The 14,398-nt window shown below is 44.1% G+C and overlaps 1 protein-coding gene across 1 annotated transcript in view; it reads left to right on the forward strand.

Annotated features, from left to right (window-relative positions):
* PYCR1 (pyrroline-5-carboxylate reductase 1) overlaps positions 1-14,398 on the forward strand; it is a 64,191-nt gene that overhangs the window by 35,592 nt on the left and 14,201 nt on the right. The gene's annotated exons all lie outside the window — the stretch shown is intronic.

Below are 14,398 nucleotides of genomic sequence, written 5' to 3' on the forward strand. Positions count from 1 at the left end.
CTTCTGTGCGATCCGGTATAGAGGGGTTCGTTGCGGCTCTGCTAGCAAGGATCTTGTCGGCTGGTAGCCTGTTTGAGCAGCTCTTGGTCCGGATCGTTAAATCTCCTATTTCCCTTGTTCCAGCAGGACAGGTAGGCACCTCAGCAAAAGTGCTGAGGTGAAGAGGCTGTCTGAGGTTGTAAGTGAGCAGCTGCTCTGCGGTTGCGTGTTTGAATATAAATTTTAATTTTAAAATTTAAAGTGACCGTAAAGTTTTTTTTTGATAATTACTTTAAAATTAAATAAGGACATTTTTATTTAATTTGGGGGTAAAGATGGATCAAGAGGCCCTGCAAAATGTGACATGTAGCTTGTGTTTTGATTCCAATGTTTAACCACCAATACCTTTTTGTTCCTCATGTATTGAGAGAACATTACAGTACAGGGATAGACTTTTTGATTCTGAGCAATCATTATCTAAGGAAGATGCTGTTCAGGGGTCTCCTGTTCAAGATATGCCACAGCTTTCTCCTCAAGTGTCCCAAACCTTATCGTCCCCACATGCAGTGCCCTGCGCTTCCTCTAACACTCAAGTTGGATTTACTTTGCAAGACATTACTAATCACATATCCTCTGCGGTAACTGATGCCCTGTCTGCTTTTCCCATGCTGCAGGGAAAGCGCAAGAGGAAATATAAAGAGTCGTGGCTATTCCGAATGTTCCCTCCCAGAAGTCTGAGGAGGAAGATACTTCGGTGGCATCTGAGGGTGAAATCTCAGACTCAGTGTAATTCCTTCTTCTGATGCTGAAGTTGTATCATTCAGGTTTAAGCTAGAACACCTCCGTTTGTTACTTAGGGAGGTTTAGGCCACCTTGGACGACTCAGACATGACGGTCGTAGTCAATCCTAAGAAGTCTAGTAAGCTAAATAAATACTTTGATGTACCTTCCACAGTGGAGGTTTTTCCTGTACCAGACCGGGCTACAGAGATTATCGCTCGGGAATGGGAGAGACCTGGTATTCCCTTTTCTCCATCCCCAATTTTTAAGATGTTTCCAATAGCTGATTCTATCAAGGAGTCTTGGCAGATGGTCCCTAAGGTGGAGGGGGCAATTTCCACTTTAGCTAAGAGAACCACTATCCCATAGAGGATAGCTGTTCTTTTAAGAAACCTATGGATAAGAAGTTGGAAGGGTTACTTAAAAAGATGTATGTACACCAGGGTTTACAATGGCAACCTGCAATATGTATTGCTACCGTCACCAGTGCGACAGCATACTGGTTTGATGCGTTGTCTGATTCTTTTCAGACAGATACCCCCGTTGAAGAGTTTCAGGATAGGATCAAGGCCTTAAAGTTGGCCAATTACTTTATTACGGATGCTTTCCTTCAAGTTATTAAGTTGAGAGCAAAGATTTCTGGGTTTGCAGTACTGGCTTGCAGAGCTTTATGGTTGAAATCCTGGTCTGCGGATGTGTCGTCCACGTCTAAGCTTTTGGCGATTCCCTACAAGGGTAAGACCTTAGTTGGGCTGGGCTTGGCTGAAATTATTTCAGACATTACGGGAGGAAAGGGTCATTTCCTCCCTCAGGATAAGAGGAATAAGCAGAAGGGACGTCAGAGTAAAAATTCCTCTCCCTCTGCCAAGCAGGAACAGTCTAAGCCTTCCTGGGGGTCCAAACAGTCTTGGAACAAGGGGAAGCAATCTAAGAAGCCCGTTAGTGACTCAAAGTCAGCATGAAGGCTCTGCCCTGATCCGGGACCGAATCTGGTGGGGGGAAGACTTTCTTTCTTAGCTCAGGCCAGGGTTCGAAATGTGCCGGATTCCTTGGCAGTGGACATCGTATCCCAGGGATACAAACTAGAGTTCAAAACCATTCCCCCCAGGGGCAGGTTTCTGCTCTCAAGGTTATCTGTAGACCAGATAAAGAGAGGCGTTCTTACACTGTGTCCGGGACCATGCCGACCTAGGAGTGATAGTTTCTGTTCCAAATGCAGGAATAGGGTCTGGGATTCTACTCCAAACTGTTCGTGGTTCCCAAAAAAGAGGGAACCTTCAGACCAATTTTAGATCTCAAAAGTCTAAACGAGTTCCTCAGAGTACCGTCCTTCAAGATTGAAACTATTCGTTCCATTCTTACCTTCGTTCAAGACGGTCAATTCGTGACAACTGTAGATTTAAAGGATGCGTACTTACATGTTCCCACCCACAGGGATCATCACAATTTTCTGAGGTTTTCCTTTCTAGACAAACACTTCCAGTTTGTGGCTCTTCCATTCGGCCTTGCCACAGCTCCCACAATTTTCTCAAAGGTCCTGGGAGCCCTGTTGGTGGTGCTCTGGTTGCGGGGTATTGCTGTGGCGCCTTATCTGGACAACATTTTGTTCCAGGCGCCTTACTTTCATCAAGCAAACTCTTACACAGAGATGTTATCTTTTCTGCGCCTTACTTTCATCAAGCAAACTCTTACACGGAGATGTTATCTTTTCTGCGTTCTCACGGATGGAAGGTGAATTTGGGAAAGAGTTCCTTGATTCCAGCTACAAGGGTAGTGTTCCTGTGAACCATAATAGATTCCTTATCAATGAGAATATTTCTGACAGAGGTCAGAAAATCAAAGATCCTCGACTCTTGTCTGGCCTTTCAGTCCTCTCCTCGGTCGTCTGTGGCTCAATGTATGGAGGTAATCAGTCTGATGGTAGCCATGGACATCATTCCGTTTGCCCGGTTCCATCTCAGACCTCTGCTTGCTCAGACAATAGACCGGGATTATGCGGTTCTGTCTCTGCAAATTCATCTGGATCAGGTGACAAGAGACTCTCTTCCTTGGTGGTTGTCTCAGGATCATCTCTCCCAGGGAACCTGCTTTCGCAGACCCACCTGGGTGATTGTGACAACACACCAGCCTGCTGGGATGGGGAGCAGTCTGGGACTCAAAGGCTCAGGGGACATGGATTTGGGAGGAGTCTGTTCTCCCCATAAACATCCTAGAGCTGAGGGCAATCTTCAATGCTCTTCTGGCCTGGCCTCAGTAAGCTTCAGCCCGGTTTATCAGGTTCCAGTCGGACAACATAACTTCAGTGGCTTACATCAACCATCAGGGAGAAACTCTTGAGTTCCTTGGCCATGACAGAGGTAGCCAAGATTATTCAGTGGGCGGAGACCCACAACTGCTTTCTGTCTGCGATCCACATTCCAGGAGTGGACATATGGGAAGCAGATTTTCTGAGCAGACAGACTTTTCACCCGGGGGAGTGGGAACTCTATCCAGAGTTGTTTACCAACTTGATTCTCAAATGGGGACAGCCAAAACTGGATCTCATGGCATCTCGACAGAATGCCAAGCTTCAGAGGTATGAGTCGAGGTTGAGGGATCCTTAGGCTGTACTGATAGATTCTCTGGCGGTTCCTTTGAATTTCAATCTAGCATACCTATTTCCTCTGTTCGCTCTCCTTCTTCGGGTCATTTCTTGAATCAAACAGTAGAGGGCGTAGGTGATCCTCATTGCATCAGGGTGGCCTCGCAGGATCTGGTATGCAGACCTAGTGAAGATATCATCATCTCTTCCACCTTGGAGACTTCCATTGAGGAAGGACCTTCTACTTCAAGGGCCCTTCCTTCACCCAAATCTAGTTTCTCTGAAGCTGACTGCTTGGAGATTGAACGCTTAATTTTATTTCAGCGTGATTTTTCTGAGTCGGTCATTGAGACCATGATTCAGGCTCGTAAACCTGTTACCAGACAGATTTACTATAAGATATGGCATAGATATCTGTATTGGTGTGAATCCAGGGGTTACTCTTGGAGTAGAGTTCGAATTCCTAGGATTTTCTCTTTTCTCAAGGAGGGTCTGGAGAAGGGGATTATCTGCTAGTACCTTGAAGGGTCAAATATCTGCCTTGTCTATTTTGTTGCATAAACGTCTGGCGGATGTACCAGACGTGCAGCCTTTTTGTCAGGCCTTGGTCAGAATCAGGCCTGTGTTCAAACGGTTACTCCTCCCTGGAGTCTTAACATTGTTCATAGGCTCCGTTTGAGCCTATGCATTCCTTAGATATTAAGATGTTATCTTGGAAAGTTTTGTTTCTTGTTGCAATTTCCTCTGCTCGCAGAGTCTCAGAACTCTCAGCATTGCAGTGTGAATCCCCTTACCTTATTTTTCATTCGGATAAGGTAGTTCTGCGTACTAAGTTAGGTTTCCTTCCTAAAGTGTTTTCGTATAGGAACATTAATCAAGAAATTGTTCCTTCTTTGTGTCCTAACCCTTCTTCTCATAAAGAAAGTCTGCTGCACAACCTAGATGTGGTGCGTGGAAATACTATTTACAGGCAACTAAGTACTTTTGCCAGTCTTCTGCTTGGTTCATTGTTTTCTCTGGGAAACGCAAGGGTCAGAAAGCTACAGCTACTTCTTTCTCTTGTTAAGTGTATTCAGTCCACGGATCATTCATTACTTATGGGATATATTCCCTTCCCAACAGGAAGTTGCAAGAGGATCACCCACACCAGAGCTGCTATATAGCTCCTCCCCTCACATGTCATATCCAGTCATTCTCTTGCAACCCTCAACATAGATGGAGGTCGTGAGAGGAGTGTGGTGTTTTATACTTAATTATTTCTTCAATCAAAAGTTTGTTATTTTTAAATGGCACCGGAGTGTGCTGTTTTTTCTCAGGCAGTATTTGGAAGAAGAATCTGCCTGCGTTTTCTATGATCTTAGCAGAAGTAACTAAGATCCACTGGCTGTTCTCACACATTCTGAGGAGTTGGGTAACTTCAGAAAGGGAATAGCGTGCGGGGTCTCCTGCAAATAAGGTATGTGCAGTAAAATATTTTTCTAAGGAATGGAATTGACTAAGAAAATACTGCTGATACCGAAGTAATGTAAGTAAAGCCTTAAATGCAGTGAAAGCGACTGGTATCAGGCTGATTAATGTATGTGCAGTAAAGTAATTTTCTAAGGAATGGAATTTGACTAAGAAAATGCTGCTAATACTGAAGTAATGTAATAAAGCCTTAAATGCAGTAGAAGTGACTGGTATCAGGCTTATCAATAGAGATACATACTCTTTAAAAAAGGATGTTTAAAACGTTTGATGGCATGTTTAATCGTTTTTTGAGGTACATTGGTGATAAAACTTATTGGGGCATAATTTTTTCCACATGGCTGACTTATATTTCTGCATAGAAACAGTTAACTGAGGCTTCCCACTGTTGTAATAATGAGTGGGAGGGGCCTATTTTAGCGCTTTTTTGCGCAGTAAAAATTCAGTCTGTCTTCCTGCTTCTTTCTACATGATCCAGGACGTCTCTAGAGAGCTCAAGGGACTTCAAAAGTCATTTTGAGGGAGGTAATCAGTCACAGCAGACCTGTGACAGTGTGTTTGACTGTGTTAAAAACGTTTTTTTTTTCCTCTATTGATTATCCGTTTTGGGTATTAAGGGGTTAATCATCCATTTGCAAGTGGGTGCAATGCTCTGCTAACTTAATACATTTACTGTGAAAATTTGGTTGCTATAACTGATTTGGTTCATTGTTATTTCAACTGAGACAGTTTTTTGTGCTTCTTAAAGGCGCAGTAGCATTTTTTATATTGCTTGTAAACTTATTTTAAAGTGTTTTCCAAGCTTGCTAGTCTCATTTCTAGTCTGTTTAAACATGTCTGACACAGATGAATCTGTTTGTTCACTATGTTTGAAGGCCAGTGTGGAGCCCCATAGAAATATGTGTACTAAATGTATTGATTTCACTTTAAATAATAAAGGTCAGTCTTTATCTGTAAAAGAATTATCACCAGACAACGAGGGGGAAGTTATGCCGACTAACTCTCCTCACGTGTCAGTACCTTCGCCTCCCGCTCAGGAGGCGCGTGATATTGTGGCGCCAAGTACATCAGAGACGCCCATAGCAATCACTTTACAAGACATGGCTACTATTATGAATAATACCCTGACAGAAGTATTATCTAAATTGCCAGAATTAAGAGGCAAGCGCGATAGCTCTGGGATAAGGACAGAGCGCGCTGGTGCTTTGAGAGCCATGTCCGATACTGCGTCACAGTTTGCAGAACATGAGGACGGAGAGCTTCATTCTGTGGGTGACGGATCTGATCCAGGGAAACCGGATTTAGAGATCTCTAATTTTAAATTTAAGCTTGAGAACCTCCTTGTATTGCTAGGGGAGGTTTTAGCGGCTCTTGAATAAGTGTAACACAGTTGCAATTCCAGAGAAATTATGTAGGCTGGATATATATTATGTGGTGCCGGTGTGTACTGACGTTTTTCCTATACCTAAAAGGCTTACAGAAATTATTAGCAAGGAGTGGGATAGACCCGGTGTGCCCTTTTCCCCACCTCCTATATTTAGGAAAATGTTTCCAATAGACGGGACTTATGGCAGACGGTCCCTAAGGTGGAGGGAGCAGTTTCTACTTTAGCTAAGCGTACCACTATCCCGGTGGAGGATAGTTGTGCTTTTTCGGATCCAATGGATAAAAAATTAGAAGGTTACCTTAAGAAAATGTTTGTTCAACAAGGTTTTATCTTACAGCCCCTTGCATGCTTTGCGCCTGTCACTGCTGCTGCGGCATTCTGGTTTGAGTCTGTAGAAGAGGCCATTCACACAGCTCCATTGGATGAAATTATGGACAAGCTTAAAGCACTTAAGCTAGCTAATGCATTTGTTTCTGATGCCATTGTACATTTAACTAAACTAACGGCTAAGAACTCCGGATTCGCCATCCAGGCGCGCAGAGCGCTATGGCTTAAATCCTGGTCAGCTGACGTGACTTCTAAATCTAAATTGCTTAATATTCCTTTCAAGGGGCAGACCTTATTCGGGCCTGGTTTGAAAGAAATTATTGCTGACATTACTGGAGGTAAGGGTCATACTCTTCCTCAGGACAGGGCCAAATCTAAGGCCAAACAGTCTAATTTTTGTGCTTTTCGAAACTTCAAGGCAGGAGCAGCATCAACTTCCTCCGCTCCAAAACAGGAAGGAACTGTTGCTCGTTACAGACAGGCCTGGAAAACTAACCAGTCCTGGAACAAGGGCAAGCAGGCCAGAAAACCTACTACTGCCCCTAAGACAGCATGAAGGGATGGCCCCCTATCCGGAAACAGATCTAGTGGGGTGCAGACTTTCTCTCTTCGCCCAGGCGTGGGCAAGAGATGTCCAGGATCCCTGGGCGTTGGAGATCATATCTCAGGGATATCTTCTGGACTTCAAAGCTTCTCCTCCTCGAGGGAGATTCCATCTATCAAGGTTATCAGAAAACCAGATAAAGAAAGAGGCATTCCTACGCTGTGTACAAGACCTCCTAGTAATGGGGGTGATCCACCCTGTTCCGCGGACGGAACAAGGGCAAGGATTTTACTCAAATCTGTTTGTGGTTCCCAAGAAAGAGGGAACCTTCAGACCAATCTTGGACCTAAAGATCTTAAACAAATTCCTAAGAGTTCCATCATTCAAAATGGAAACTATTCGAACCATCCTACCCATGATCCAAGAGGGTCAGTACATGACCACAGTGGACTTAAAGGATGCCTACCTTCACATACCGATTCACAAAGATCATTATCGGTACCTAAGATTTGCCTTTCTAGACAGGCATTACCAGTTTGTAGCTCTTCCCTTCGGGTTAGCTACGGCCCCGAGAATTTTTACAAAGGTTCTGGGCTCACTTCTGGCGGTTCTAAGACCGCGAGGCATAGCGGTGGCTCCGTATCTAGACGACATTCTGATACAAGCGTCAAGCTTTCAAATTGCCAAGTCTCATACAGAGATAGTTCTGGCATTTCTGAGGTCGCATGGGTGGAATGTGAACGTGGAAAAGAGTTCTCTATTACCACTCACAAGAGTCTCCTTCCTAGGGACCCTTATAGATTCTGTAGAGATGGAAATTTACCTGACAGAGTCCAGGTTATCAAAACTTCTAAATGCTTGCCGTGTCCTTCATTCCATTCCACGCCCGTCAGTGGCTCAGTGCATGGAAGTAATCGGCTTAATGGTAGCGGCAATGGACATAGTGCCATTTGCGCGCCTGCATCTCAGACCACTGCAATTATGCATGCTAAGTCAGTGGAATGGGGATTACTCAGATTTGTCTCCTCTACTAAATCTGGATCGAGAGACCAGAGATTCTCTTCTCTGGTGGCTTTCTCGGGTCCATCTGTCCAAAGGCATGACCTTTCGCAGGCCAGATTGGACGATTGTAACAACAGAAGGCTCAGGGATCGTGGACTCAGGAGGAGAAACTCCTCCCAATAAATATTCTGGAGTTAAGAGCAATATTCAATGCTCTTCTAGCTTGGCCTCAGTTAGCAACACTGAGGTTCATCAGATTTCAGTCGGACAACATCACGACTGTGGCTTACATCAACCATCAAGGGGGAACCAGGAGTTCCCTAGCGATGTTAGAAGTCTCAAGGATAATTCGCTGGGCAGAGTCTCACTCTTGCCACCTGTCAGCGATTTACATCCCAGGTGTGGAGAACTGGGAGGCGGACTTTCTAAGTCGCCAGACTTTTCATCCGGGGGAGTGGGTACTTCATCCGGAGGTGTTCGTTCAGCTGGTTCATCGTTGGGGCAAACCAGAACTGGATCTCATGGCGTCTCGCCAGAACGCCAAGCTTCCTCGTTACGGATCCAGGTCCAGGGACCCGGGAGCGGCGCTGATAGATGCTCTAGCAGCCCCTTGGGTTTTCAACATGGCTTATGTGTTTCCACCGTTTCCACTGCTGCCTCGACTGATTGCCAAGATCAAACAGGAGAGAGCATCAGTGATTCTGATAGCGCCTGCGTGGCCACGCAGGACCTGGTATGCAGACCTAGTGGACATGTCTTCCTGTCCACCATGGTCTCTGCCTCTGAGGCAGGACCTTCTAATACAAGGTCCTTTCAACCATCCAAATCTAATTTCTCTGAGGCTGACTGCATGGAGATTGAACGCTTGATCCTATCAAAGCGTGGCTTCTCGGAGTCAGTTATTGATACCTTAATACAGGCACGGAAGCCTGTTACCAGAAAAATCTACCATAAGATATGGCGTAAATATTTATATTGGTGCGAATCCAGGAGTTACTCATGGAGTAAGGTTAGGATTCCTAGGATATTGTCCTTTCTACAAGAGAGTTTAGAAAAGGGCTTATCTGCTAGTTCGTTAAAGGGACAGATTTCCGCTCTGTCTATTCTTTTGCACAAGCGTCTGGCAGAAGTTCCAGATGTCCAGGCTTTTTGTCAGGATTTGGCTAGGATTAAGCCTGTGTTTAAGACTGTTGCTCCTCCGTGGAGCTTAAACTTGGTTCTTAAAGTTCTTCAAGGTGTTCCGTTTGAACCCCTTCATTCCATTGATATTAAGCTTTTATCTTGGAAAGTTCTGTTTTTGATGGCTATTTCCTCGGCTCGAAGAGTCTCTGAGTTATCTGCCTTACATTGTGATTCTCCTTATCTGATTTTTCATTCAGACAAGGTAGTTCTGCGTACTAAACCTGGGTTTTCACCTAAAGTAGTTTCTAACAGGAATATCAATCAAGAGATTGTTGTTCCATCATTATGTCCTAATCCTTCTTCAAAGAAGGAACAACTTTTGCATAATCTGGACGTAGTCCGTGCCCTGAAATTCTATTTACAGGCAACTAAAGATTTTCGTCAAACTTCTTCCCTGTTTGTCGTTTACTCGGGACAGAGGAGAGGTCAAAAAGCTTCGGCAACCTCTCTCTCCTTTTGGCTTCGTAGCATAATATGTTTAGCCTATGAGACTGCTGGACAGCAGCCCCCTGAAAGAATTACAGCTCATTCCACTAGAGCTGTGGCTTCCACCTGGGCCTTTAAGAATGAGGCCTCTGTTGAACAGATTTGCAAGGCTGCGACTTAGTCTTCGCTTCACACCTTTTCAAAATTTTACAAATTTGACACTTTTGCTTCTTCGGAGGCTGTTTTTGGGAGAAAGGTTCTACAGGCAGTGGTTCCTTCCGTTTAAGTTCCTGCCTTGTCCCTCCCATCATCCGTGTACTTTAGCTTTGGTATTGGTATCCCATAAGTAATGGATGATCCGTGGACTGAATACACTTAACAAGAGAAAACATAATTTATGCTTACCTGATAAATTTATTTCTCTTGTAGTGTATTCAGTCCACGGCCCGCCCTGTCTTTTTAAGGCAGATCTAAATTTTAATTAAAACTCCAGTCACCACTACACCCTATGGTTTCTCCTTTCTTGTTTTGTTTCGGTCGAATGACTGGATATGACGTGAGGGGAGGAGCTATATAGCAGCTCTGCTGTGGGTGATCCTCTTGCAACTTCCTGTTGGGAAGGGAATATATCCCATAAGTAATGGATGATCCGTGGACTGAATACACTACATGAGAAATAAATTTATCAGGTAAGCATAAATTATGTTTTTTCTTTGTGGCTGAAGAGTATAATTAGTTTGGCCTATGAAACTGTTGGACAACAGCCTCCTGAGAGAATCATGGCTCATTCCACGAGGGCCGTTTCCTCTTCTTGGGCATTCAAAAATGAAGCTTCTGTGGAACAGATTTGCAAGGCTGCAACTTGGTCCTCTCTACACACTTTTTCAAAATTCTATAAAGTTGATACTTTTACCTCGGGAGAAAGGTTCTTCAAGCAGTGGTGCCTTCCGTTTAGGTTCCCTGTTTTGTCCCTCCCTTATCTGTGTCCTCTAGCTTGGATATTGATTCCCAATAGTAATTAGAGATGATCCGTGGACTCACTGTGTCATTAGAAAGGAAACAAAATGTATTCTTACCTGATAAATGTCTTTCTTTCTTTCTTGACAAGGTGAGTCCACGGTCTGCCCTGTTTATTTAGACAGTTTTGTTGTGTTATAAACCTCAGGCACCTCTGTGCCTTGTGTTACTTCCTTTCTCTCTTTTTCCTTCGGTCAAATGACTGGAGTTGGAGGGAAGGCAGGTAATACTTAAAAGCTTTGCTGTGGTGCTCTTTGCCTCCTACTGCTGGCCAGGAGTGATATTTCCAATAGTAATTAGCGTTTCGGGGAATACACCCCTTCATCAGACCAAAGTACATACAGTGAAACCAACATTTATAGACTCACAGAAGACCCTCCCTCAGTGTATTCTGTGAGTCTATAAATGTTGGTTTCACTGTATGTACTTTGGTCTGATGAAGGGGTGTATTCCCCAAAACATCACTTAACCCTTTGAGTGCTAATGACGGCTCTGAGCCGTCAGAGTTTCTCACTCTGCTAGCCGTTATGAGCACTCTCTCACCTTGAGGGAGATCTGGGGGCTCCTTACTGCTCCTACCCCGGCAATCGTGCCTGTAGAGTGACAGGCATCGCCCGGGCTTCACGTGATGCGCAGTGACGTCACGTGCAATTACGTGATGACGTCACCGCACAACTTTATTTATACTTAACAATGTTAAGTATAGGAGGAGGGGCATGCTGCTTAGAAGAGTGTATCTCAGGCATCTAAGCAGCTACATGCCCCCAAGACCCATTATTGGAAAGGTAATCTCCTAACCCTTCCAACAGTGTAAGTCTTGGGGGTCTGTAAAATAAATAAAAAAAAAGTTAAAAAAAAAAAAAAAAGTTTTCAAAAATAATACATTTCTCTTGTAAAGTGTATCCAGTCCACGGATCATCCATTACTTGTGGGATATTCTCATTCCCAACAGGAAGTTGCAAGAGGACACCCACAGCAGAGCTGTAATATAGCTCCTCCCATAACTGTCATACCCAGTCATTCTCTTGCAACTCTCAACAAGCAAGGACGTTGTAGGAGAGAGTGGTTAAATATAGCTAGTTTATTTTCTTCAATCAAAAGTTTGTTATTTTTAAATAGTACCGGAGTTGTGCCATTTTATCTCAGGCAGTAAATAGAAGAAGAATCTGCCTGAGGTTTCTATGATCTTAGCAGGTTGTAACTAAGATCCATTGCTATTCTCACATATGTCTGAGGGGATTACACAGATGAGGTAACTTCAGCGAGAGAATGGCGTGCAGTTTATTCTGCTATCAGGTATGTGCAGTTATAATTTTTTCTAGAGATGGAAAACACTAGAAAATGCTGCTGATACCGGATTAATGTAAGTTAAGCCTGAATACAGTGATTTAATAACGACTGGTATCATGCTTACTCCCAGGGGTAATACCCTTATGATATTGCAATATAAACGTTTGCTGGCATGTTTAATCGTTTTTATATATGCTTTGGTGATAAAACTTTATTGGGGCCTAGTTTTTTCCACATGGCTGGCTTAAATTTTGACTAGAAACAATTTCCACTGTTGTAGTATAAAAGTTACAGTTGGTGCAGTTAAAATTACAAACTGTGACATCTAGCTTCCATCAAAGGCCCTCTGAATGCTATAGGACATCTCTAAAGGGCCCAAAGGCTTTCCAAAGTCGTTTATTGGGGAAGGTAGGGCCACAGTAAGGCTGTGGCAGTTGGTTGTGACTGTTAAAAAATGTCTATTTCGTTTTTTTGATCCGTTTTTGAACTAAGGGGTTGATCATCCATTTGCAAGTGGGTGCAATGCTCTGTTAGCCTATTATACACACTGTAAACATTTTGTTTGATTTACTGCATTTTTTTCAGTTTTTTTCAAGTTCTGACAAAATTTGTTTCTCTTAAAGATATCACTGGAGGAAAAGGTCATACCCTTCCTCAGGACAGGTCCAAATCTAGGCCCAAACAGTCTAATTTTCGTGCCTTTCAAAACTTCAAGGCAGGTGCGGCATCAACTTCCTCTAATAATAAACAAGAGGGAACTTTTGCTCAATCCAAGACAGTCTGGAGACCAAACCTGACCTGGAAAAAAGGTAAGCAGGTAAAAAAGCCTGCTGCTGCCTCTAAGACAGCATGAAGGAACGGCCCCCTATCCGGGAACGGATCTAGTAGGGGGCAGACTTTCACTCTTTGCCCAGGCGTGGGCAAGAGATGTTCAGGATCCCTGGGCGTTGGAAATTATATCCCAGGGATATCTTCTGGACTTCAAAGCTTCCCCCCCAAAAGGGAGATTTCACCTTTCACAATTATCTGCACACCAGATAAAGAGAGAGGCATTCTTACACTGTGTACGAGACCTCCTAGTTATGGGAGTGATCCATCCAGTTCCAAAGGAGGAACAGGGACAGGGTTTTTACTCAAATCTGTTTGTGGTTCCCAAAAAAGAGGGAACCTTCAGACCAATTTTGGATCTAAAAGATCTTAAACAAATTCCTCAAAGTTCCGTCGTTCAAGATGGAAACTATTCGTACCATCCTACCACTGATCCAGGAGGGTCAATATATGACTACAGTGGATCTAAAGGATGCTTATCTTCACATTCCGATACACAAAGATCATCATCGGTTTCTCAGGTTTGCCTTTCAAGACAGGCATTACCAGTTGTAGCTCTTCCCTTGGGATTAGCTACAGCCCCAAGAATCTTTACAAAGGTTCTAGAGTCGCTTATGGCGGTCCTAAGGCCGCGGGGCATAGCAGTAGCCCCTTATTTAGACGACATCCTGATACAGGCGTCAAACTTCCAAATTGCCAAGTCTCATACGGACGTAGTACTGGCATTTCTGTGGTCGCATGGGTGGAAAGTGAACGAGGAAAAGAGTTCTCTATCCCCACTCACAAGAGTTTCCTTTCTAGGGACTTCTGTAGAAATGAAAATTCACCTGACGGAGTCCAGGTTATCAAAGCTTCTAAATTCCTGCCGGGTCTCTGCCTCTGAAACAGGACCTTCTACTTCAGGGTCCTTTCAACCATCCAAATCTAATTTCTCTGAGGCTGACTGCCTGGAGATTGAACGCTTGATTAGATTCTGATAGATTCTGTAGAAATGAAAATTCACCTGACGGAGTCCAGGTTATCAAAGCTTCTAAATTCCTGCCGGGTTCTTCATTCCATTCCGCGCCCTTCGGTGGTTCAGTGTATGGAAGTAATTGGCTTAATGGTAGCGGCAATGGACATAGTGCCGTTTGCACGCTTACATCTCAGACCGCTGCAACTATGCATGCTCAGTCAGTGGAACGGGGATTACACAGATTTGTCCCCTCAACTGAATCTGGACCAAGAGACCAGGGATTCTCTTCTCTGGTGGCTATCTCGGGTCCATCTGTCCAAAGGTATGACCTTTCGCAGGCCAGATTGGACAATTGTTACGACAGATGCCAGCCTTCTAGGTTGGGGTGCAGTCTGGAACTCCCTGAAGGCTCAGGGATCGTGGACTCAGGAGGAGTCTCTCCTTCCATTAAATATTCTGGAACTAAGAGCGATATTCAAGGCTCTTCAGGCTTGGCCTCAGTTAGCAACTCTGAGGTACATCAGATTTCAGTCGGACAACATCACGACTGTAGCCTACATCAACCATCAAGGGGGAACGAGAAGTTCCCTAGAGATGTTAGAAGTTTCAAAAATAATTCGCTGGGCAGAGATT

This window comes from Bombina bombina, chromosome 1, assembly GCF_027579735.1.
Source record: "Bombina bombina isolate aBomBom1 chromosome 1, aBomBom1.pri, whole genome shotgun sequence".
Classification (NCBI taxonomy): Eukaryota; Metazoa; Chordata; class Amphibia; order Anura; family Bombinatoridae; genus Bombina; species Bombina bombina.